At 41.8% G+C, this 27,882-nt stretch overlaps 1 protein-coding gene across 17 annotated transcripts in view; it reads right to left on the bottom strand.

Annotated features, from left to right (window-relative positions):
- The window catches only part of ROBO2 (roundabout guidance receptor 2), an 878,643-nt gene that overhangs the window by 363,401 nt on the left and 487,360 nt on the right, over positions 1 to 27,882 (bottom strand). The window lies entirely within an intron of this gene.

Here is a 27,882-nt window from a genome sequence, read left to right on the forward strand (position 1 = left end):
AACAAACTGCTGTGGGAAAGTTGAGCGTTTATAGACAACATTTATAGACCAGCACTATTATAGGATTGATCTAGATCCTGGGACTTTTTGGTAACGGTGAAACCTTCATCCATCCTGGGTTTCAATCTTCTAGGCATCAGGCAGAACGGACTGCACATGCCTGGGCCACGAGAAAATGGCCGCTTACACCAGCTTACAGTGTAAGTGGACATTTTCTTGTGGCCCGGGCATGCGCCGTTGACTCTGCCCAATTGAAAACCCAGGATGGAAGAAGACACAGGGAGAGGGCGTTCCAGAAGAAGATGTAGGCGGCGCTGGAGATTTCTTTCGCAGCATTGGGGACGCCCCCAGTGCTGTGAGAGAACTCATTTGCATACTGAAGAAAACCCAGATTTCTACCGAACGGCGGCACGGAGAAGACATCTAAAGGTAGGAGAAGAATAGCCTTTCTTAAGGCTATTCCTACGTGTTATTAAGAAAAAAAGGGTACCCAATGATAGGATCCCTTTAAGGCTTAGCGCCAGGGTACAGCACCAACAAGACACTCTACCTGGCTTTCTGGTCTCATCTACTCCGAATGGGGTTCAAAAATCAAGGATCGGCACAGGAAGTAGGGCCCCACTTGATTCGGCTATGGGGCCCTCTCTTCTTAGATTTTGACCCTATAATGGCCTCAGCATACCCTTACGTACTGTATATATCATGCATTCATTGGTTTTACGTGTTGACCCTGCTTATTGCCTATTAAATATTCTGCCAGGCATATTAGTAGACATATTTACATAGTACTGAGGGGTATTTACCTAGAAGATGAGCGCAAACCTCAAGCAAACAACAATTTTAAGGTTACAGATGAAGCAAATATTGTGCTAGGAACCAGGTCTCAGCCAAGCAAGGAGGGTTATAGTAACATGGCATGCACACATTGGAAGAGCAGAGTAGGCCGAACCTGCCGAATATTCACAAGGTTCATCCGTCTGTTACTTAAAGTGTTACTCATATGCTCTGGGGTATCTTCCAATATCATGATGCTTTACTACATGGCCCATGATGTCACCCAGGAGGACGAAAGAGTCTAGAAACGGATCAAAGAAGACCACGAGAGGACCCAGGAAAGATGAGGGAAGGTATCAGTGTTCCCCAAATTTCTGAAATTTCGTAACAAACCTGGCTTGTTATGAACCAGTTCACTCATCTTGAACAACCCCTGCATACATAGGTTTACAGATGCAGAGATCTTCCCTTCGATGCACCCTCTGGCAAATTTAACAATTGCACTTTTGCAGATTCTGTGACTTTGTCTCAGCTCAGGATGAGGATTTCGGTCTTTGTGCGCCCGTGCAGGTGTCTCAATGAGCCTCTCTCCTCTATCTTCGAATAAACCTGTCATCTGATATTATATATATTACAGGCTTATTGCAGTTTTTAGCAGCAATTATCCGCAGACATAACATTACACGCCGCCCGGTAAACGCACCGCAGCCTGAACACATGTATCTCCACAGACATTGCTTTCAGATATTATCTTCGCCTCTTGTCTATTCTGTCTTCTATGCATGACAATAAAGAGGCCTCTGACAGCGCCTGCCCTAATCCCCCACCTCCCTAAGCGACTATTTGGAATCAAACATTCGCACAAGCTCATGCATAAGCAAACAGGTGTGAGGGACAGCGGCCTGCCAAACCCAGAGCAAGCATGAGGTACATGTGTAAGTTGCTGATTATAGCACGCTGCAGATAGAGGACTACACAGCCGAACAATGGAGAGGGTCAGTAGGTGGCTCTTTGATTTCTTGCTCCTGAGCTTGCCAGCAGCGTGGGAGTTGAATAGGATGGGGAGAATGATGTTCATTTCACCCAGAAATGGTAAAAGACTGGGGCAAACAGCTTGAGATGCATCTGGGAGGTCGGGCCCTGCCTTGCTTTCTGCTTTTTTAATGACTTATCAAGTAAAGGCACATGTCGGAGATCATATATTACAGATTCTACTGCACACAATGGAAACTTCAAAGAAGCCTGCTAACATTTGCATGTGCGTTTTATCCTAAATGTGTCTTAACCAAGGGAAGTGAAGACAGCAGTGGTGTGCGTGACTGTGGATTGTAGGGAAGAATCTGCAAACCAAATGCTGGTTGCACATCTGTAGATCCCAAAGTTTCCTGTATGGGCAGGGGGTGGACTGAGGTTTCCTGGGTCCAGATACAATGATTCTTGAGGCCCACCCTCCAACATTCCTAGGAAATAGACCACAGTATCAGTCAAATTTGGTTATCTTAAGTTGAAAAATTATTCCATGATAGTCTAAAACCACCGGGGGATCCTCTGGTGCCCTGGTGGGCTAGTCTGACACTGTGTTTGGGTCATTAATATGGTTGTTGCAGAGATGAACCTGACAACAAATTCAGCTTTGCTACATCTGTAAATCAATGGAAGGTCCATGTCTCATGGGCACTGCCAACTACTTCCCTTACTTTAGGAACATACTGTAGATTGAGTGCAGTGAGATATATGGTGACTTTGGCCACGTTTCCAATTCACCAATGAAAGCATTGCGATCCCAAGGGTGCTGCGAATGCAACTTCTAGTGGCAAAAAAATCCATCAATTTGCACCTCCACTTGCAATGGAGAAGGACTAGCATGGAGAAGTAATCATTTTTGGTCACAACCAGCTTTAGTCCATTTCCATCCATTTCTAGTCCGTTTCATTGATTTGTATGAATGATCCCACCATTGGACGGCCACCTGAAATCTAAACTAGATGGCCAACGTTAGCCTACAATTATGAATCAAATCCAAAAGTGGATCCTTCAGGAAGGAACAAAGCTAGTCCTATTATATTACACATTCATTATGAATCCACTTCTGTTTTGGGTTGTGTGAAGATGACATTAGAGGTTGTCCAGGAGTCTGACACCCACGGATGCCTTGAGTGACAGCGTCCATACACTAATTGGCCTTTCCATTTCCATAGTTTTCCATTAGTTTCAATGAACGATATGGAAAGTCAGAGGTCAATTGGAACCAAAGAGATCTGGTAACAGCCTCCTATTCACGGCATCAGTGGGGGTCCGGACTCCTACACCACAGCTCTGACATGTCTAAGTTTCAAGTCCAGAGACGTTCAGTATAATGAAGAATGGCTATAGAAATGGAGGAGATTGCCCATGTTCTTAGAAATTACATACACATGAATTAAGGGTGAACCCACTGAATTGGTCTGGATTGGCCGACATGAAATGGGCATGGGGGCCTCCCAACTCTCCATGGCACTCACATTGAAATGAATGGCTCCCTTACCCTTGTGATTGATGGGGACCTGAACAGTTGGATCCCCACCAATCGGCAAATGATGTCCTATCCTGTCGATACGGTACAGCTTGCCTTTATGTGCAAGGTCAAGACTATTAAAATCAACCCCGATGATATCAATAGTCAATGAGTAACACCATCATAGTGATATTGACCCCGCAGTCTATGGGTTCTAGGGGGCAGTATACTTTTCCTTTAATAGAAGAAGGGACTGGAACCATTAATACTATAGACTCTGACAATGCTCTCCATCCGGACTATTATCATATATGGACCTACAATTTTTTAATTTGGCAGGGACTTTGTTTCATTCTATAGTTGTGTGAAGATAATCCGAGCAATGACTACATACTGATAGAATAATCAGCTCTAATTATTGAGGAAACGCTATAGCCGGCAGCAGAAGGATTCAGCAATAAAACCCATTCTGTATCAAACAGTGTGCGTGATTTTGTTTTGTCCACACTCTCTATAAGGCATCAGCTCCTTGCGTGAGCTATTAATCCTCATTCATCCAGTCCTTGGAGAACTGCCAGTGTCTAAATCATCTGTATACAACTAGTTCACTTAATAATCCCAATAATACAAACACAGATCATCTCCAGACTTTTCTTTGTGTGGGTTTTAGCAAATTCCACTACTTTCATCGCAATCGTAAGGGGTTACAGTATTCTCTCTACTTTAGATTGCTTTCATCTAGGTCCGATACAGAGTTTCCTGATTTTTGCCTCTCCAATTGATGGAAAACTGCAACTCCTATCATGCCCTGATAGACTGTGGTTGACCGGGCATGATGGGAATTGTAATTTTGTACCAATTGGAGAGCCACAGGTTGAGGAACACCAGTAAAATGGTTCTTTTACTGTGGACATTGGTTTTAAGGTGGTATTAAAGATACGGAAGGGGCCAAACCAGAGGCAGCCATGACCTTAAAGGGATCCTATCATTCAGACGACATTTTTTCTAAGTACCACGTCGGAATAGCCTTAAGAAAGGCTATTCTTCTCCTACCTTTTGTTGTCTTCTCCACACCGCCGTTCGCCTACAATCCCGGTTCTTGTCGGTATGTAAATTAGCTCTCTCGTAGCACTGGGGGCGGGCTACAGCGCTCAGACAGCACTGGAGGTGGCCCCATTGCTGCGAGAGAACTCTCTCCAGTGCCGCCTCCATCTTCGTCAGAAACAGCCTCTTCATTCTTTTCTTCCGGCGGTGTCTTCTTACTTCTACGCCTCGGGCAGGGCAGACTGCGCATGCCCACAGGCCTCGTGAAAACGGCCGCTTACAATACTATGCAAGCAGCCATTTTCTCGTGGCCTATGGGCATGCGCAGTCTGCTCTGCCCAAGGCTGGAGGCCTTAGAAGTTACAAGCCACCGCCGGAAGAAGAGACTGAAGATGACGCTGCTGAAGAAGAGGAGGCGGCGCTGGAGAGAGTTCTCTCGCAGCAATGGGGACGCCCCCATCCGACAAGAACCGGGATTGTAGGTGAACGGCGGCACGGAGAAGACAGCAAAAGGTAGGAGACAAATAGCCTTTCTTAAGGCTATTCCGACATGGTACTGGAAAAAATGTCATCTGAATGATAGGATCCCTTTAAAGGTGATGTTTTATGACTATCCAAAGTTGGACAACCGCTTTAAGACTTTGGTGAATAGGGTCTTCTTAGTTACTAGTCTAGGTTTCCTTGACTATGCCTTGAAGGACACTGACCATGGACTCCTTAGACTTTACCGACGGTGTTCAGTTTGTTAAATGAAGTGTTACAGATGAGGTCACCTTCACTATTTACTATTTGAGGATGTCTGAAAGTAGACAACATCTTTAAGATTCTGGTGAGTAGGGTCTTCATAGTTATTACGTTGGGTTTCATTGACTTTGCCCTCACGTTCCCTAAAATATTTCAATGCCAACTAAGCTTGGTATATTTTGTAAGACCCAACGCATATATTTTGGAAAGCAAACATCTTTAGGCACAGGAAGGGAAAATAGAAAATAAAGAAAATCAACTACAAGTAGATGAAAAAATTGTGTCAAATTTGGCAAGAGCCATAGGATGTCTATGATGAAGTGAAATGATATGTTTATTTAAAGGGAACTTATCACATTGAACATGGCAGATGATCTGCAGGCAGTATTTTATAGAGCAGAAGGAGCTGAGCAGATTGATAGATAGTTTTGTAGGAAAAATATTTTATTTATTTCAATGGCTGCTTTTTCTTTGCTTATCTAGTTATCCAAGATTAGAAAATATGGCTTCTTCGAAGTGGATCCACATTGGTCACATGACCATGTTATAGCTCAGTCTAATGGAAACCAATGTAACCAATGTAACCAAAAAATGTGTTGCCACTTCTGAGAAGAGGAAGTAGAGTTCTTTCTAACAGAATGCGGCCATGTTTTCTAATCCTGGATCCTTTAAATGACTATAACTCAACTTCTACTGATTCTTTCCCCATAAAACTATATATCAATCTGCTCACCTCCTCCTGCTCTATAACCTTCTACCCTTAGACTAAACAAAATTTTCCATTTCAGATTCCCTTTAAAATGGCTACCTACAGGTGAATTTCCACAATCTTATTCCCGAGAGTAATTATATTACTCAAGCTTCTTCATTATCGGAAAAAAAAGCATGAAATACCATAGAAAGCCTCATTTAGGTCGTTATTCTTACCGTAATCACAATACGCCACTGAGCCAAAACATTAATAAATAATTACAAGACGCTCCAATCGCTATTATGAGCTATAAACGGTCCTAAGTGAGTCACAGCTGAACTGTAATATATTCAGGCTACATTGTCTGCGCAGGTTTTCCCCCTCATCGTCGACTAATCTGGTATATTTACAGCATTTAAGCTGTGTTTATGTGTGCTGAGTAGGCAGATCTGCTAATGCACCAGTCTTTTATCTTTCTACACTACAATTCTCCCCGTAATCCTCATTTAAATTAGTTTAATGGTGTCAACCTAGTCCCCTGTGAGCGCGCTCCAGTCAGAGAGGCATATAATAATGTGCCACGTCTGTACAGTTTTAATGGGAAGAGAAGGGCAACACAGGTCACATCCAAGACGTAAAGACAGGTCTGAATACCTATCACATCCTTCATGGGTGACCCGTAACAATAACATATTACTTGTGTTCATTCATCAACCTTCATATCTGCCAACAAACATAACGTGGAAAAGACGTCCGAGCCATTAGTCACTGATTATTAAAAATATACAAGAATCCCGTATGACCCGGTTGTATCTCACGATACTTATGGAGACCACGTTCAGCTTGGCCTATGTGAAACCGTAGGCTGGTGAAATGGAGACGACTCTTCTATTGATAGGATTTGGAGACTTATTTACAGCACATGATAGGATACATACAGTTCCTTTAAGACTCTCTTAAGAAGATGACCACAGCCATTTAAGGAGTGTAACAAATTTTAGAATTTTTAACATATCCTTTACACATGTTGCAGCCAAGATTTGATGCCATTTTGGTAGGTGGTAAAGCTGCCGGCTGTCACTACATGCACACGCATGCTCAGCCGAACCGAGCATGCATAGGGTTGTGCAATACTACCAGGTATTGGGAAATCCAAATGACCAATTCTTCTTTCCCTTGGTGTCACCCTATACCCATTAGATGGTCAACCAGTGTCTCTGAAACATCAATCTAATGTATACGGCCATGTTAAGATATTAAACTTAAAGGGATGTTCCAAGTTCTTCATTCCCCCATGCAATAACAAAATTTCTATACTCACCTCTCCATTTGTCTCAGGATCCATCAGGATGTGTCTGTTCCGTTTCCCGTCCTTCTGTTCACCGATCCATGGCTATCACTGCTCAACAGGCCAAAGGTCAGGGATATCGGGGACCCAAATAGAGACTCTCCGCTGTATCCCTGGTCTAGTAGAGAGGTGAGTATAGACATTTTCTTATTTTAAACCTCTGCATGGGAAAAATGACTTGGATCACCCCTTTAACAAGTCAGAGTCTGCTTGGTGTACCAAGACCCCTGCAATGAGGGTCTCAGCTCCCCTACCCACCAAAAACCCACCATATCTAATGGACAAGTCAAAGAATTTCAAAGACCCCTTTAGAATTCTCAAACTTGTTCTTCTTTGCCTTTGTAATATTCACTTTGTATATATTTTTATATGTGTGCGCTTTGTACATTCTGCCAGTTAGCTGACCGTAGCGCTATAATGTGAATTTTACTACTTGCTGTATTATAAAGGGGGAAGAATGACATGTGTGACAGTCTGAACAACAGCCTGGAAGAAAAGGAACAATGTTCTATGTAATCCTTTTTATCCTTTTTGCTAATTTATCACAGGTTACATCTCCCAGTTCTCAGCAGAGTCCATCGAATATATTATTGTCCCACAGCTGTCACTTTGCGGGCTCCTTTCTAATCTTCCACCATGAATTACCCATAGAAAGGTCACCACGAACCAATTAGACTCTTATCAAAGATGTACATGTGGGCAGAATATCCACTGTTTACAATAGGTCATAAATCTGGGGACTGCAAAATGTTATCGACATCCTCGGAAACTGAGGACAGAGATTTGTCCATCAAGAATTGAGCAAAATGTTGATGCCCATACAGTAGCTCCTACATAGAAGGAATTGAACGTGCGACCTCACACCCCACGGAAATGTTTGCAAAAGAACAAAGAACTTGTAGCCTTGTTTAGCCTTTGATATTTTGTTACTGAAGTCTAGGACACAAATGTGTTTAGACTTCCTTTTTGGTTTCTTGGGTTTCCTCCATTGGGCTTTCCATGAATACTTGCCCTGGTCACTGCATACATGTCTAATGGAGAATTTGCCATGAGAATTAGATTGTAAGTCCCAGTGGGAGAATTCGATGGATACAATCTATTTATGGCACTATGTGATATGCCCCGGACCGGCCCTAGTACAATAGTATGGCTGGTTGTCCTGGTGGTTTGGGATTTGTGTCCAGGTTATGTGAAATGTGAGACCTAGAAGTCGTATAAAAAATTGGTATGAGCCTGAGAGAACCCCAGGATAAGAAATGTGGTTTATACTACAGACATTGTTGGGTTCGGTGGTTTTGTCTCTGGCAAGCTTTTCCCTATTTTTATTTCAAGTGGTGGTGAAAAATATGATGTGAAGTCTGCGCAGTGTTATGAGTCCCTGCAAATAACCTATTTCCTTCACGCTGCTCCTACTGTACATTCCAAGAAGTTGCCTTGGGGGAAAAAACAAAGAAACTTATTACAGAAAACGACTCTGTTTTTCTCCTAAATGACCTTATAGAAATGTGTTATAATACATATTCTCCTTCACTAAATATCTATCTATCTATCTATCTATCTATCTATCTATCTACCTATCTATCTATCTCCTATCTATCTATCTATCTATCTATCTATCTCCTATCTATCTATCTATCTATCTATCTATCTATCATCTATCTATCTATCTATCTATCTATCTATCTCCTATCTATCTATCTATCTATCTATCTATCTATCTATCTACTATCTATCTATCTATCTATCTATCTATCTATCTATCTTCTATCTATCTATCTATCTATCTATCTATCTATCTCCTATCTATCTATCTATCTATCTATCTATCTATCTATCTATCTATCTATCTATCTCCTATCTATCTACTGTATCTATCTATCTATCTATCTATCTATCTATCTATCTATCTATCTATCTATCTACCTATCTATCTATCTATCTCCTATCTATCTATCTATCTATCTATCTATCTATCTATCTATCTTCTATCTATCTATCTATCTATCTATCTATCTATCTCCTATCTATCTATCTATCTATCTATCTATCTATCTATCTACTATCTATCTATCTATCTATCTATCTATCTATCTATCTTCTATCTATCTATCTATCTATCTATCTCCTATCTATCTATCTATCTATCTATCTATCTATCTATCTCCTATCTATCTACTGTATCTATCTATCTATCCATCTATCTTCTATCGATCGATCAATCGATCTATTTATCTATTTATCTATCTATCTCCTATCTATCTATCTATCTCCTATCTATCTATCTATCTATCTATCTATCTATCTATCTATCTATCTATCTATCTATCTATCTATCTATCCATCCATCCATCCATCATGTGTCTGAACATCTAATATTCCCCAATTTCACTCCCAGTAAACCAACAGAACAGCCTAGAACAAGCGCAATAACTGTATAAAGTCACATATGGCAGCTGAACTTATGAATAAAACGCCGGACTCATTTTCTCCATGTGAGACGCCAGGAGAAAGTAAAGCAATATTTAAGTCTAGTAAATTTGACAAGCCTGTCATTCTGAGCCTGGCAATTGCCATCTGATGCATTTAGGATCTGCGCTGATCGGGCAATGATTGACCTTTGCTCATAATTATCTACACAAGAAAAATGAAAAAAAAAAAAAACCTACAAAGTATCAGATGGTGGAGTTTAGCAACAAAGGAACAATGCCATCTGTTCAGTAGCAAAGTCGCATGATGCTTCATGATCTGAAAATATAAATTGGCTCCAGTATTTCATTCATAGTTATTTAATGCTTTTATACCAAATATTTTTAGGAGAGTAAATCTGTCAATGGCACATTCAGTCTTGTCTCTGCGGGGGGCGAATGTTCATCATTTCCCTGTTGCATTCGGCAGCCTGTTTAATGTATAAGGCGTTCCTGGTTTCTGGGGCTGGCATCATATTCACTTTAATTTGGTATTTTAATGAGATTTATGGGGATGGCCAACACTTAATCGCTGGCGACTTTAACATATTTATCTGAGGGCGCTTCGCGTTGTGTTACATTTGTGTTTTATCTATATTAATGGATAGATGTTACATTGTTTCTGGTGATATATTATTGACATGGCTGTAAAGATCCTACATATGATTGTGTCTTTGGAGAGGTGATGAGCTCAAGTTAGCCGCTAGGGGTGGTGAAACCAAATAATAATAATAATAATAATAATAATAATAATAATAAATTTTATTTCTATAGCGCCAACATATTCCGCAGCGCTGTACAATTTTTAGGGTTCAAATACAGACAGAAAGATACATTACAAAGAAAGTCATTTCACACAATGGGACTGAGGGCCCTGTTCGCAAGAGCTTACAATCTATGAGGTAGAGGGGGTGACACAAGAGGTAGCAGGGGCGGCATTGCTTATACAGGGGTCAGACACTTTTGTAATAGAGGTGACTGTCATTACACAAACATAAAACTGTATGAGCCGTCACCAGTTGTGTCCTGTAACATGTGGATGGAGCTTGGACATATAAAGTTATCCTGAGATGACATCATATCATGTGGGGAAATGTGGGAGCAGGGACAGAGGAGGGTTAGATTATAGGGATTCTAATTATAGTACAGAAGGGTTTACGTTAGACATTGTGATAGGCCTGTCTGATAAGATGTGTCTTTAGTTTGCGTTTGAAGCTGTAGAAATTGGGAGTTAATCTGATTGTCCGGGGTAGAGCATTCCAGAGAAGTGGTGCAGCTCGGGAGAAGTCTTGTATACGAGCGTGGGAGGTTCTGATAATAGAGGATGTGAGTGTTAGGTCATTGAGTGAGCGGAGAGCACGGGTTGGGCGGTAGACCAAGAGATGGGGGAGGACATGTAAGGAGGTGCGGCATTATGGAGAGCCTGGTGGATGAGAGTAATAACTTTATATTTTATTCTATAATGAATAATGTAATGTAATGACTGGCACAGACCAGAGGCCTCGCTGTAGCGTCTAGCCTGATAGATGAGCCTGGCCGCTGCATTCAGAATAGATGGTAGAGGGGAGAGTTTAGTGAGGGGAAGAGCGATTAGTAAGGAGTTACAGTAGTCAAGGCGAGAATGAATCAGAGAGACAATAAGTGTCTTTAGTGTATCTCTGGTAAGGAAAGGACGTATTCTGGAGATTTGTTGTGCCAATGTAAACACCTACATTGTCCACTGCTTATATTGGGTGACATTGCTGTCCTCTATTGCCTACCCATAGGGCATATTTCATGTCTGTAGTGTCCTATTTTTTTTTTATGTGCACCCAAGTGTTAGGAATACTCCTATATAATCTACTAGAATAGGGGGAACTTGACTTGAAAAACAATTGTAACAAAATGAATGTTAACCTCCTTAGGTAGGCAACCGTAGACGGCCATGTTTGGAGTCCCTACTCTCTACCCAGGACAGGTTAGCGCCCCCTGTTGTATCAATATTATATTCATTTGTGACCATGGTCCCGATGTGCTATGTAACCAATGGTAATGCACATTGTATATTGCTGTACATGTAGAGGTGGAACATTGGTTGGTCCTAAGTGTTATACCATGGAAGGAGTTACTTGTTAGGGCGGATTCACACCTGATATATTATAGTACCATAATACAAGGGTATCGTGGCTCATCCTATGGAGGTTTGTGATGTCACTAGTGTCATTTCTATCTAATATACCAAAACATGTACATCAATGGATGTGGGAGGACGATGGTTGGGTCACCACCTATTTCTTGTGAATGTCCAGCTGTATTGTAATGTGTCTTGCACAACTGCATGCTATATAGAGACAGCAGTGAAACATCATCCTCACTTACTGTGAAGGTCTAGTATTACGGCCATACACATAACAGGCCGCACAACCTGTTTTCATCACTGCACCTCTCATCCCACAAGTGTTACATACCCACCTCGGATGCAGTTACACGAGATGACATGGCGGCTTCCTGTGTGTAAGTCGGCCCCAGTGTCAGGTCTATATAATTGCTGTGTGAGTCTCTTACCACTGGCTGCTCGGCTGATCCACTTAAACTACTCAATTCCGCATCTGTCCGAGTGTTGACAACAACTTCAGATGATGACACCGCGTCATTTCTCCAACCCCTTCACCTGCTGCCTCGACAACAAATGAAGGCTGGCAGGGAGAAAGTAAAGGCTGCACCAGGCCAACATTTATCACAATCTCCAGGATCCATATTGGAAGGGAAAAAAAATCAATTTCTCTTAATCGAGTAAAGTGACTTATTAAGGGTTATGAGCGCTGGCGGAGGAGCGAGTCTAGTTTGCCCGTTAGGGAGAGAAATTAACAGCCACATTTGGTGCTGTCATTTGCTTTTGTCTCCGGGCTCTTAATTGTTATTAAATTATCTTTTGAGGGTTCTCGGTAAGCGGGTCGCGTCTTTGATCTTCAGAATCCCTGTGAAGCTAAGTGTGGAAAACGCATTAGGCCTCTATGGCAATTATGTAGGGAAACTGGGAGTCTGATTTCTGAAAAAAAGGGACCCTCAATGTTTTAGAGATGTTGAGACGATCTTGAGATTTCAGGATCATTTTTAAAATCCGATTTTTGATCAGTTTCCAGCCGATCCCGATCGTGAAATTTACTCGATCACCGATCGGGATTCAGAAAGATCGATCCCGATTGGTGATCGAGTAAATTTTACGATCGAGATCGGCTGGAAAATGATCGAAAATTAGATTTTCAAAACGCTCAACCCTAGTTACTTTATGTTTTTGGAGTAGGGTTGAGCCAATCTTAAGATTTCAGGATCGTTTTTAAAATCCGATTTTCGATCATTTTCCAACTGATCCCGATCGTGAAATTTACTCGATCGCCGATTGGGATCCGATCTTTCCCGATCCTGATCACTCAACCCTAGGTACTTTAACTTTATGGAGTAGGGTTGAGCCGATTTTGAGATTACAGGATTGTTTTTAAAATCCGATTTTCGACCATTTTCCAGCCGATCCCGAGCGTGAAAATTACTCGATCGCTGAACGGAATCCGATCTTTCCCGATCCCTTTCGCTCAACCCTAGTTACTTTATGTTTATGTAGTTGGGTTGAGCCAATCTTGAGATTTCAGGATCGTTTTTACAATTCGATTTTCAATCATTTTACAGCCGATCCCGATCGTGAAATTTACTCGATCGCCAATCGGGATCCGATCTTTCCCGATCCCGATCGCTCAACCCTAGCTACTTTATGTTACTTGATCGCCGAACGGAATGGCATGATTTCCATACCCATATTACAGAGTCACAAGCACTTATGGTCCACCCCACACACAGTCTATGTTCATTACTAGGATCCATAGGTATGCCATATTTGTACTATAGGCACTTTATGTCCATGGCATCATAGGCCACCTATGCTTCTGTACTATGGAGCCACAGCTATATTACAGACACTCTATGTCCATACTATAAAGCCATAGGCACTCCATGTACATTATTTAGAGTCAGGTCCATATTATAGCGCTGATAGATCTGTCTCTATACAAATTTATGAGTTATATACACTCTGTATATCATCCTCGAAGAGGTACACCTAGTGGGGAATACCTTCATTATACAGCACATAATGGAACATGATTATTATTCTTAAATTCCATAAAATTTGTGGGAAAAAATGGCATGCACATGTAAGGTTCTAATTTGGGGTGTCTTAGTGCACATCAGGACACTATATGGTCATACTATATGCCTGAAACACTGTGACAAAATGATCCAATACACTACATGTAGAATCAACCCAAGGTGCAGTATATCAGTATTTGTCGTTACCATGTCCATGACTCTCCATGTCCATTCATCCATCTGGAATTCCTGTTTGGCAGTGTATGATTATATGTTTATAGAGGGAGATTTTCTGCACTTTATTATCCAAAATAGACAAAAAAGTGACTACACAAATAACATTACAAGAGGTTATAAGCGGCTGCCAGAAGAGAGTGGTGGCTATTCAAAGCTATGTTCAAGCCGACACCTTCTCGGAAAGCTATTCAGAGTCTACCGGATGATATGATTTCGTTAGTATCTGACCTGTGAATACTGACTGCTGTTAAAACACTATTATGGTTCTATTCTTGGAGATCAGCACTTCAGCCACATATCTGTGCACTGCTTGTATAACTTGTGTCTGTCTGTATCGCAGGATAATTGTCCAATACAGTTCACAGTAAAGACTAATGTTTCAGTTACATGTACTGTAGATGTGCTGACTATAAAGGGAGTCTCTAACCAGACCCCAGCATATCACCCCAGCCCTGCAGATAGATAGGTTACTGTCACCAGAACCAGCATATCACCCCAGCCCTGCAGATAGATAGGTTAGTGTCACCAGAACCAGCATATCACCCCAGCCCTGCAGATAGATAGGTTAGTGTCACCAGTCCCAGCATATCACCCTAGCCCTGCAGATAGATAGGTTACTTTCACCAGACCCAGTATATCACCCCAGCCCCGCAGATAGATAGGTTACTGTCACCAGACCCAGCATATCACCCCAGCCCTGCAGATAGATAGGTTAGTGTCACCAGAACCAGCATATCACCCCAGCCCTGCAGATAGATAGGTTACTGTCACCAGTCCCAGCATATCACCCTAGCCCTGCAGATAGATAGGTTACTGTCACCAGACCCAGTATATCACCCCAGCCCCGCAGATAGATAGGTTACTGTCACCAGACCCAGCATATCACCCCAGCCCTGCAGATAGATAGGTTAGTGTCACCAGAACCAGCATATCACCCCAGCCCTGCAGATAGATAGGTTACTGTCACCAGAACCAGCATATCACCCCAGCCCTGCAGATAGATAGGTTACTGTCACCAGACCCAGTATATCACCCCAGCCCCGCAGATAGATAGGTTACTGTCACCAGACCCAGCATATCACCCCAGCCCTGCAGATAGATAGGTTAGTGTCACCAGAACCAGCATATCACCCCAGCCCTGCAGATAGATAGGTTACTGTCACCAGAACCAGCATATCACCCCAGCCCCGCAGATAGATAGGTTACTGTCACCAGACCCAGCATATCACCCCAGCCCTGCAGATAGATAGGTTAGTGTCACCAGAACCAGCATATCACCCCAGCCCTGCAGATAGATAGGTTAGTGTCACCAGTCCCAGCATATCACCCTAGCCCTGCAGATAGATAGGTTACTGTCACCAGAACAAGCATATCACCCCAGCCCTGCAGATAGATAGGTTACTGTCACCAGAACCAGCATATCACCCCAGCCCTGCAGATAGATAGGTTACTGTCACCAGAACCAGCATATCACCCCAGCCCTGCAGATAGATAGGTTACTGTCACCAGACCCAGCATATCACCCCAGCCCTGAAGATAGATAGGTTAGTGTCACCAGAACCAGCATATCACCCCAGTCCTGCAGATAGATAGGTTACTGTCACCAGACCCAGCATATCACCCCAGCCCTGCAGATAGATAGGTTAGTGTCACCAGACCCAGCATATCACCCCAGCCCTGCAGATAGATAGGTTACTGTCACCAGACCCAGCATATCACCCCAGCCCTGCAGATAGATAGGTTAGTGTCACCAGAACCAGCATATCACCCCAGTCCTGCAGATAGATAGGTTACTGTCACCAGAACCAGCATATCACCCCAGTCCTGCAGATAGATAGGTTAGTGTCACCAGGACCAGCATATCACCCCAGCCCTGCAGATAGATAGGTTACTGTCACCAGAACCAGCATATTACCCCAGCCCTGCAGATAGATAGGTTAGTGTCACCAGACCCAGCATATCACCCCAGCCCTGCAGATAGATAGGTTACTGTCACCAGAACCAGCATATCACCCCAGCCCTGCAGATAGATAGGTTACTGTCACCAGAACCAGTATAAAGGGGTTGTCCTGGCATTAAATCAAATTTTCCTACTGATGATCTAACCACAGGCCAGGTCATCAGGATGCGATCTGTTACGGTCCGACACCCAGACTTTACACTTTTCGTCTGTTCTAGCAATCTCTAAGCGCCGGAAGCTACTAGTGGATGGATAGTGCAAGTAATATGAGTGACACTGCAGTTCACTGGGACCACTGCTATGCAGTGGATCGGTGTCGGACCCCGACAGATCCCCTACTGATGACAATTTTTTTAAACAACGCTCATGATTCGCCCTAGACACATTGCCAGAGTTTACTTTTAGCACTGCGTTCCATAACGTAGAACTGGCATCTAGTGACTCTCTACTGTCTACCGCCATACGCTAACAAGACACACTGTGTGATTAAGTGGGACCCGCTCCTGGCTGGCACTCGCAGTTATGAAACACATACCATTCTGACTCAGGATAACACTCACTAAATTATGTTCTGTCAAATAACACGCCGCCTGCTAGTAGCCAACAGTAACCCAGCATGATCTGTGCCTTCTTACTTAAGCCAAGCTTTATAAAAGATAGACTGGGAAAGTGCCAACACTACAACAATAGTAGAGATGTCCTCAAAAGACCAAAACATAACGTGAAATTCCAAGAAAGCTGTATATATTAGCATTGCTACATTCACTTGATCTGTTCAGTGAAACATAGGCCATAGGCGTCCTGTAGAATTTCTGCGTGACACATATTAAGAGTAGAGGAACGTCCATATATAAAAAAAAAATCGCATGAACACCGAGTCCTACGAGTAGTAATTCATCAAACAACACTCTAAACAGTCTAAGACACTAGTAGCACTCCGATCATGGTAGCTATTGCGCAAATGTTTCACCTTATTGGTTGAGGTTACGGTAGAATTTGGGCATTCCCTAAGGTGGCTGATTTGGTAGGTAGCCAAGGGCAGGTGCATAGGAGCCACTGAAGGGGTACACTAATCTCAAGAGCCATTGAATGGGGTGTGTTAGACAATTCAATGTTCCTAAGTGACATTGAAAGGGGGGCATTGCTCTTGGTATTGTTTAAAGGTGTAACTGCTCTTGGAAACCCACAGAAGGGTTGTACACTGGAGGGTGTATTGATCTTAGAAGCTCCAAAAGGGGATGAACTGGTCTTGGGAACCATTTAAGAAATGCAGTGGTTCTGATATTCTCTAAGGAGTGATCTTAGGAGTCATTGAAAGGAGTCATTGGTCTTGGGAACCTTTGAAGTGTGTACTGGTCTTCAGAGGTATTGCATTGGTTTTGAGTACACTTAAAGGGGTAACATGGTGTTAGTGCATTGGTCTTGGTATTGATACACTGGCCGAAGGAACTTTTAGTGGTTTGTATTGTACTCGTGGGCCACCTAACTAGTGCAATGGTCTTGGTTTAGTTACTTTGGCCACACAAGAACTTCTAGTGGTGTTTATTGGTCTTGGGAGCCACCAAGTAGTGCATTGGTCTTGGTGTAGGTTTTCTGTCCACACAAGAACTTCTTGTGGCGTGTATTGGTCTTGTGAGCCACTATGGTAATCCATTGGTCTTGGTATGGTCACACAAGAACTTGTAGTGGTGTGTATTGGTCTTGTGAGCCACTGAAGGTGTGCACTTGTCTTGGGAGCCATCAAGTTAGTGCATTGGTCTTGGTATCGGTATATTGGTCACAGGAACTTCTGGCTTTATGAGACCTTGAAGATACAAAATGATCTTGGGAACCACCAGCATTATGCATTGGTCTTGTAATCCATTGAAAAGGGCCTGATTTTTATTTTTCACTTTAGTTCTTCTAGTCAATGTTTAGGAACTAGAGATGTGTCCTTCCTACTCTATTGAGCAAGTAATCCAATTTTTTATTTTTTTGGGGGGGGACGATGGTCATCCTGCACCACCACTTATGGAATATCTTCTGCCATGATGATTCCTAATAGCCAACCATTGTGAAGACTTGGATTTCTACGCATGTCCTTGAAATTTACTGACAAATACTGTATGTATTTTCATCCTAATTTAAGGGGATATCATCACTCCTTAGGGAGAGACCACCATGTAGGTGTGTGGAGTCTTATTAAGTCATAGACATTCCACTGTGATGCAAATCTGTCTTCCATGATGTAAATAGGAAGACAGTGCCTCAGTCATGCAGCCCTATTTACATCATGGAAGACACATTTGCATATTTTTCCCATGATCCCTCACAGTGGAATGTCTATGGCTTAATAAGACTCCACACACCTACATGGTGGTCTCTCCCTAAGGAGTGACGATATCCCCTTAACCCTGTCTAGAAGCCTCTCACCTCTGCCAAGTCAGTCTTCTCTACGCTGGGCTGAAGAGATCCAAATAGATTGAAACAGCTGTTCTCATTGAGAGACTGTACTTGGTAAAATCCCACATCATTGCAGCAAAGGCCTCTGGGAAGGCATGATGTTAAAGGGAGCGCCCTCTATTGGGCTGCATGACTGAGGCACTGTCTTCCTATTTACATCATGGAAGACACATTTGCATATTCTTCCCATCATCCTAATTTACTAATAGAAGAAACAGAGATAAGTAATGTATCTGAGTCTACGAGTCAACAGTCCATACTCATGCATATTCATGAGCATAAACTAATAATGATATAAATGACGCTAATAATGACTAGCACTTACTGTAGCATTTATTTTAGTAGTGTGACTTACGTGGTGCCAACATGTTCTTAGACTCCTCCATCATAACATGTTAGGAAAGCCAGGCCTACATGAGGTGAGGAAGCCTCGCTCGCTTCATATAGTTCAGGTCTACAACATTTGGAAAGGTCTTTCATGCTTATTCCCATTAACAGTAATAAATCAATGTAATTCCCCATATAATCATGTTATCCCCCGTCTGTCACCTATAAACCAAGGCAATCTCCGAGCCGGCCCATAAATCTCACAATTACAAATAATAACTTTATTAGCTGAATACAATTTTTAAAAAGATTGGATTACTTTGAAAAAGAGCTTTCATTTACCCCGCCGTGGTGGTGGGCAGACAAAGGCGGGCAGTGTTCCTGCCGAGCGGTGTGTGTATGGTTATGTCACAATCACCGGCGGAAAGCTTATATATGACGAATTACAGCCAGAAGCCAAACTAACAAAAGACTATATGATGAAATTAAAGCAATATTTTGTCTACAAGAACACATCCTACAGAAATGTTCGGCAGAAGGTCTGAGCGCCATTGTAACGCTTACTATATAATTGTCTAATTTTTGGAGCAGCAAAAGCCGTATAAATCAATAGCAGTTCAAGAGTTACATAGGTTATATAAAGTATACCAACTTCTCTGAAGTAGTAGCGAAGTAACTGCATTACTATATTGTCTCATATCTATCTATCTATCTATCTATCTATCTATCTATTTATCATCTATCTATCTATCTATCATCTATCTATCTATCTATCTATCTATTTATTATCTATCTATCTATCTATCTATCTCCTATCTATCTATCTATCTATCTATCTATCTATCTCCTATCTATCTATCTATCTATCTATCTATCTATCTATCTATTTATTTATCATCTATCTATCTATCTATCTATCTATCTATCTCCTATCTATCTATCTATCTATCTATCTATCTATCTATCTCCTATCTATCTATCTATCTATCTATCTATTTATTATCTATCTATGGAAAAACAGACAGTTACATAGGTTACATACAGTATACCAACTTCTTTGAAGTAGTAACTAAGTAATTGAACTGCCATATTGTCTCATATCTATCTATCTATCTATCTATCTATCTATCTATCTATCTATCTATCTATCTCATATCTAGCTATGTATTATCTATCTCTCTATTTATCTACATATGCAAAAACAGGCAGTTACATAGGTTATATAAAGTATACCAACTTCTCTGAAGTAGTAGCTAAGTAACTGAACTGCCATATTGTCTCTATCTATGTATTATCTATCTATCTATCTATCTATCTATCGATCTATCTATCGATCTATCTATGCAAAAACAGGCAGTTACATAGGTTATATAAAATATAACAACTTCTCTGAAGTAGTTACTAAGTAAATTGTCTCCTATCTATCTATCTATCTATCTATCTATCTATCTATCATCTATCTATCTATCTATCTATCTATCTATCTATCTATCAATCATCTATCTACCTTTACATCTATCTATTATTCTATCTTATTTGATATCTGTCCATTTATAGATGTAGAAAACTTCAACATGACTGTTTCAATGGCATTTCAATGGCTTTTGTTGTAAGTTCTCACGCTACAGCACTTTGCACTTGCACTTTAAACTTTGCTACATCTTTATCCATAGATCTATCTGTTTCAATAAAATATTTCACGTATCTCTTATTGGTTTATTTCATATCTATAGTTCATAATGAATCTATCTATCTATCTATCTATCTATCTATCTATCTATCTATCTATCCACTGTGTATGACACTTTTGCAAAGATACAATGGTCAAGCCACCTCCCCCCCCCCTCCCCAGGACCAAGTTTGAAGTCATGAAACAACAAGGGCAATCTTCTTTCGATCCTCTCCCCTGCAGCCCTCTCGCCATCTTTATTATATATTCTAATGGTGACCTGGGCTGTCTAATCTCTTCATTCACTCGGTCCCTGTGATGTCTTACTCAGACAATCCTCTCTGTGTTGGCAGCCATGACAGAAAGCTCTTGAATTTGTTTATTCACACTTGTTTTATCTGTTTCCATGGGCTGTCATGTAACCTTTGGGGCTTGGAAGATGGATGATGAAGGCCAGGGCCATGAGCGGGTTGAGGTCATGGTGTCGCTGGATCTCATTAACTATATCACTCTACGAAAGAGACTCTACAAAGGTCACCTCAACTCAGCACAGTCGGAAATGTGATGAAGGAATGCTGAGGTGAATATAATTACACTTTGGTCAACGCTATATAAATATGTCAATGGGAAATTAAAGGCAAATTTGCTTTGTGCATCCTCTAAGTTGTCCCTGAACCACTTATTGGCTTGGTGTATGCTATAGTAAAGCCATAGCTAATTCATATGGCAAGTGAGATGGTAAGAGAGCCATGGTATAGTCACTAAGCCATGCAATGTGCAATAACCATGATTTACCCCTAGTAGTCATTGCAGGTAAATATTCATCAATGGCGCCATAACCATAGAATAGGCAGAATATACTATGAAGAGTTCAAGTACATCATATAGTACATCCATTACTCTGCAGATAAACATGGGGGCACTTACAATAACCCTCTGTATACTGATATTGCCTCACCCTCATTCACTGAGGGACAGAGTTGCCCTGAGCTGCAGTACCAGACACAGCCACTATTACACATATGGCGCTGTAGCTGGTAAATAATGAAGAGGCAGCACTTATTGGGGTGGTAGTGATGTACAGAGGTGCTCAGGGATATATCCAACTGATCTGATATTTATAGTCTATTCTAAGGAATGAGCTGCAATACCAGGCACAGCCACTATTACACATATGGCGCTGTAGCTGGTAAATAATGAAGAGGCAGCACTTATTGGGGTGGTAGTAATGTACAGAGGTGCTCAGGGATGTATCCAAATGATCTGATATTTATAGTCTATTCTAAGGTATGAGCTGCAATACCAGGCACAGCCACTATTACACATATGGCGCTGTAGCTGGTAAATAATGAAGAGGCAGCACTTATTGGGGTGGTAGTAATGTACAGAGGTGCTCAGGGATGTATCCAAATGATCTGATATTTATAGTCTATTCTAAGGTATGAGCTGCAATACCAGGCACAGCCACTATTACACATGTGGCACTGTAACTTATAAAAGAGGATACAGGACTCATTGGCAGTGTTACTGCTCCTTAAATTAGCAGATTTTTCAAGATATCATAATTCATACCCCACTGATCTGATATTGATGGTCTATTCTAAGGAATGGTCAGATAGTCCATCAATGTTGTAGCGCTGAACATCCCCTTTAAGAGCAGAGCGTAACCCAATTGCTGACTTGATTGTGGCTCATCCACAGTACTTGGATCTATTAGACAACACTGCCATTGGGAATGCATACACATCACCCACATAGGACATCATGGTGGCCTTGCAGTGTTGGAGTATTAACATAGTTGCTACTTTTCCAATCGATCGGATTCCAATTGGCGATCGAGTAAATTTCACGATCGGGATCAGCTGGAAAATGATCAGAAATCGGATTTTAAAATCAATCCTGATATCTGAAGATCAAGCCATGCCGTTTCTGCCATTTGTCCCCATATGGGCAAGGCCAAATAATTAAATAAAATAATTTAAAATACATTATTTATCTATTTAATTTTATATTTATTTATTTGTATATTTATCTGAAATTCTTCTCGCCACTCTCTATCGCCTATCCTAAATCTAAACAAATTTCATCACCCACCCTCCAAGCACTGTACGGAAACACAACCCTAAACCCCCGGCAATATATTCTATCAATGGTTCCCGTGAGAGGCGAGCGCTGACCAATCCATCTGCACAAAGTAATGTGCAAATTCTATTTTGCTCCATGCATTTTCTATGATAACCCCTCCTGACCTCTGAGCAGAAACCTTGTTTGCGAGGGAAATATTCAACACTATAGCTCAAGCTAAATCCAGTCCTGGACCAGGCAAATAAATAATAATCTCAGGACTTCATTAATTTTTCATATATTTTCATTTCGGCCACGGCACCCTCTTACCCTGGTCGATAGATCAAGCTGCTGCGATACATTTAACACCTGGGGCTATGACTCCGGTCTCCGGGGGAAGCCATTGACTGCCAGTCGGATCAGATGCTTGTTTACAGCTGTTTAAGGAGCGTAACTTTAGATTTTTTTCCCCTTCTTTTTTAAAATTTCTATTTTTGTTGCTATTGCCAATATTAGTAATGGTATTAGCTACAAAATTAGATGTCTTTAAAGAGGATGTGTCCATTTTCCTACCCATCTTTTGTTTGATCTCTGTATTGAGCCGATCTTCCTACAAATTCATGTTACACTCTATGAGACTCCCCCAATTGGCCACACCCAGTTGTCAAATTTTCCATATATTGGTCAGAGGCAATAACAGAGAAACATTGTAAGAAATGTATTATTTCATGGCGAATAAAATTATCTGCTAAAACAGATACATCTGGGTGTTCTTTAAAGGGAACCTGTCCGGGCAATTTGATAATTGGATACTAAACCACCCACAGGTCCTCCTTATGGATCAGGAGGTTTAGAGGCTCAAATAGCCCTGTTGTAAAGTTGTCCATGCCTGCATTAAAAATGAAAAAGCTTTATATTTCCCTAGCATCTGCATACCTGGTACCTGTGCAGTTGTTCAGTGAAGCCAGTTAAAGTCAACATTGTCTTTACCGCGCATGCGCAATGAAACAAAGGTGTATTTCCTTGGTCTAACAAGTGCGCAGTTGCCACAACCCATCACTGGACTCATGTCTAAGTAAGTATGGTGCCATGTCTCATCTCTAAATAAATATCAAGGCGATTTGACATGCTCAACCACCCATAGGTCCTAATGGATCAGGAGGTTTAGTGGCTCAAATAACCCTGTTGTAAAGCTTGCTATTGCTGTATTGAAAATAAAAAAGCTTTATACTTACCTACATACATAATGCCTGCGCAGGTGTTCAGTGAAGCCAGGGAAAGTTAATATAGGCTTCACCGCGCATGCGTAGTCAAACCAAGGTGTATTTCCTTGGTCTCACACTGAACAAATGTGCAGGTACCACAACTTATCACTAAGTAGGGTACCACGACTCACCTCTAAATAAGTATCGATGTGATTTGACATACTAAACCATTCACAAGTGGTTTGGATCAGGGGGCTTAGGTGCCTCAAATAGCCATGTTCAAAAGCTGTCCATGCCTGCATTGAAAATGAAAGAGCTTTATACTTACCTTGCATACACGGTGTCTGTGCAGTGTTTCAGTAAAGCTAGGGAAAGTCAACATAGGCTTTACCGCGAATGCGCAGTGAAACCAAAGTGTACTCCCTTGGTCTTCCTAAACAACTGCACAGGTACCATGAGCACCGGAGATGAGTCCAATGCCCCTCATCGGAACAACAGGACTATTTGTGATATTAAACCCCCTGTCCACATTAATCTGTGGGTGGTTCAGTGTCCCAAATCATCCTGACAGGTTTCCTTTAAAGGGGTTTCCAACATTGACACACAAAAAAATTGCTGATAGGAATACAAAAGGCCTAAAAAAATCCCACCTATGAGTCTGGTATCTGGGGACTCTATTCCATACCACACAAGTAATGATGTTTCGTCCATTGTTCGACCAATGACTGGTTTCAGCCGTCACATGCCATTCATGAACCTGATGCCGGTGAATTGCAATTGTATTATCTGGTGGGGAGCCCTATGGACCTGAACCCACAGATCCCAGGGATCTCTTCGGATCTCATCTAATATTATTATTATTATTATTATTATTATTATTATTATTATTATTATTTATTTTTTTATTATTATTATTTTTTTTATTATTATTTTTTTAATTATTTTTTTTAATTTTGGAAAACCCATTTAACGGAAGCACAAAAATGTAAAATATTGTAATAAATCAGTAAAAAAGGTAAATGCAAAAAAAAAAAAATAAATAAAATCATTCGAAAATGTAGTTAAAAAAATAATAATCTAAAAAAAAATTCTACTGCATAAATTGATATCCATCTATCTCTAAATAAAAAAGAACAGGAATAATATTACGAACTGAAAGAGCGCGATATTAAAACCCAACTAAGAGCTATGCTATTATTGTGTCAGATGAGGATCTGTGCCGAGAATCCCCAAAGGGCACAATTGAAGAATTCAGTCAGATATGCTTCAAAGGCTAAATGAAAAGTGAAGCCGCCTTTCTTTCTGGGCCCATGGAACCATTACAGAGATGATGCTATGGTTTTAAATAATGTCCTGTGATCTATCCCTTAAAATAACTAACCTGCACTCTTATTTCATGGCGCTCCTCACTTCAGTCGTGACCTTCAGACGGCTCATGTGCGAGGCCTCTCTGTTAGACGGGGGGGTTGTGAGATCAACCTGAGGGTCCTAGTAGGGTAATGTCTTGGTGTTTGCTCGGTACACATTAGAATTGCAAAGTACACAGAGGAATCGCAACCAATAGACCAGGCGAAATAAAGGCAACAATGCTTTCATTATGGAACGACAGGGATTTTATAACATTTCATTAAAATTCCCGAGCATTTGGATACATTGTCATTGTCCTGGTGCTAAATCAAGTTATATTTGCTACCCCGTAATTGGGACCCATTGACTATAGAGTACACGGCTGGATCTAACTGGAGGTGTGTAAAAGAAGAGGGAATGATAGCAATAATCTTATAGAAATGTTTAAATGTCTGCAAGGAGCTGCCTACAGGATAGAGCGCTATGGCTATGTTCATATCTCCAGATTCTGCCGAAAAAGAATCGGAGGACGGAGCACAGAGGACTTTTCTCTTTACCAGTTTCACTATTAAATTGGTAGAAACCCAACATTATAGTCTACATGTCTGGTGTGTTCGTGGGTAAACACTGATTTAGCAGATGGGCTTTCTGTCGTTCAGATCCACCATGGGTCAGCCTGGTGCAAGTGTGAACCTAGCCTTATTGGAGAGTTTCCTATGATTTCTAGTAATGGGTATTAGAATAAAGGGAGCCTTAAAGGGAGTCTGCAACCAGATCTCAGCCACATCAACCCAGCCCAGAAGATAGGTAGGTTAGGCTCACCAGATGCCAGCCATATCAACCCTGCCCGTCAGATGGGTAGGTTAGGCTCACCAGATGCCAGCCATATCAACCCTGCCCGTCAGATGGGTAGGTTAGGCTCACCAGATGCCAGCCACATCAACCCTGCCCCTCAGATAGGTAGGTTAGGGTCACCAGATGCCAGCCACATCAACCCTGCCCTTCAGATAGGTAGGTTAGAGTCACCAGATGCCAGCCACATCAACCCTGTCCCTCAGATAGGTAGGTTAGGGTCACCAGATCCCAGCCATATCAACCCTGCCCCTCAGATAGGTAGGTTAGGCTCACCAGATCCCAGCCATATCAACCCTGTCCCTCAGATAGGTAGGTTAGGCTCACCAGATCCCAGCCATATCAACCCTGCCCCTCAGATAGGTAGGTTAGGCTCACCAGATCCCAGCCATATCAACCCTGTCCCTCAGATAGGTAGGTTAGGCTCACCAGATCCAAGCCACATCAACCCTGCCCCTTAGATAGGTAGATTAGGGTCACCAGATCCAAGTTATTTCAACCCTGCCCCTCATATAGATAGGTTAGGTTCACCAGATCCCAGCCACATCAACCCTGCCCTTTAGATTGGTAGGTTAGGCTCACCAGATGCCAGCCATATCAACCCAGCCCAGCAGATAGGTAGGTTAGGCTCACCAGATCCCAGCCACATCAACCCTGCCCCTTAGATAGGTAGGTTAGGGTCACCAGATCCAAGTCATTTCAACCCTGCCCCTCAGATATATAGGTTAGGGTCACCAGATCCCAGCCATTTCAACCCTGCCCCTCAGATAGATAGGTTAGGGTCACCAGATCCCAGCCACATCAACCCTGCCCCTCATATAGATAGTTTAGGTTCACCAGATCCCAGCCATTTCAACCCTGCCCCTCAGATAGGTAGGTTAGAGTCACCAGATCCCAGCCATTGCAACCCTGCCCTCAGATAGGTAGGTTAGGGTCACCAGATCCCACCCACATCAACCCTGCCCTTCAGATTAGTAGGTTAGGGTCACCAGATCCCAGCCACATCAACGCAGCTCAGAAGATAGATAGCTTAGGGTCACCTGAATCAAACAAGGTTTCCTCCTTGTGAATTGGTGTCTCCATTGCCGAGGTATAGTTTGATTCAGGTGACCCTAAACTACTGATCTGCGGGGCTGGGTTCATACGCTGGGTTCTGTTGACAGCAAAGTCCCATTCATTTCTATGGCCTTTAGTTCGGAATATTGTCAGAATTCCCGTGTTGGGAATCTTGGGGTCATTGAACAAATTTCAGTGCTCAACAATGCGAGAATCCATAGACTTCAAGGAATTCCACAGACTCCAACAGTGTAATCTTCAAACAAGTCTCGGACCAAGAAAATTACTTTTTGGGCTCCTTTTTCCGTATCTGTAGACAGCTCTTGTAGGTGAACTGTAATGAATCTGAAATTCCCTCTAGGCCTCCAGGTCTATCACTCTATTGTAAGGGGAGCAACTCCAATAAGAGAAGTATAGCAGGATATTGACAGTTATCCAGGGTATATTGCTGTAAACTGAAGCTTCATTATAAGACATAGACTGGATGGAGTGTTGGTTATTGGGTTGCATAATATTTGTCTCTGTATGAATGATCAGGCTTCATTTCAATAGACCTGCCAACAAACTTAAAGGAACACTCCAGGCAAAACTTCCATAATCGTATGCTTACTTCATGGCTTAAGGGGCAGTACATGGCTATTTACTTTAGTGTATGTTGAAAACAGCTTTACCCTCTATGGCCTTTATTAAGCATAACCCAATGTACCAGATTTGTTTGGAGTGTTAGAAAATTGTGACGTTCTTTAGATAAAACATTTTTCCAATAATTAAAAAAAAATCATAAATGAATAGTATGGGTGAATAAAAGAAACATAGAAGTCTATGGAGAAGGGGGCAATGAGGCTGCTGGAAAAGACACAAAAATAACTACAGCTGCTACAATCTGCTACACTGTAACTGCGGGAGAGATCTCCTGACACCACTGTATCATTACCATTATTAATGTCCTTTGCTGTCATCTGTCCTATGTAGGGTTGAGCCGATCTTGACTTTTCAGGATCGATTTTGAAATCCGATTTCTGATCATTTTTCATTCGAACCCGA

The sequence above is a fragment of the Leptodactylus fuscus genome, chromosome 2 (assembly GCF_031893055.1).
Source record: "Leptodactylus fuscus isolate aLepFus1 chromosome 2, aLepFus1.hap2, whole genome shotgun sequence".
Taxonomy (NCBI): Eukaryota; Metazoa; Chordata; class Amphibia; order Anura; family Leptodactylidae; genus Leptodactylus; species Leptodactylus fuscus.